The sequence below is a fragment of the Sinocyclocheilus rhinocerous genome, unplaced genomic scaffold, assembly GCF_001515625.1.
Source record: "Sinocyclocheilus rhinocerous isolate Xijiao unplaced genomic scaffold, SAMN03320098_v1.1 scaffold957, whole genome shotgun sequence".
Taxonomy (NCBI): Eukaryota; Metazoa; Chordata; class Actinopteri; order Cypriniformes; family Cyprinidae; genus Sinocyclocheilus; species Sinocyclocheilus rhinocerous.
This window is the reverse complement of record NW_015649405.1, coordinates 451261-451504: the sequence shown is the minus strand read 5'-3', so window position 1 is coordinate 451504 and position 244 is coordinate 451261.

Below are 244 nucleotides of genomic sequence, written 5' to 3'. Positions count from 1 at the left end.
CTCACGCCCCTTTTTCCATGTCTCGGAATCAGACGAGTGTTCGCACTCCGCCCTCGCTAAGGGACGCTCCGCCTCCCATGTCGGGGCCGTCTGTTCCGCCTAGCTGCCCCACTGTGGGTACGCCTGTAGTTCCTTTGACCCCGCTGGTTCGGTTTCTGGGAGCCTGGCTACAGCTCTCCAGTCCGTCCCGCTGGCTCATCCAAATGATCAGGCTCGGCTACGTGATTCAATTCGCCAGGCGTCC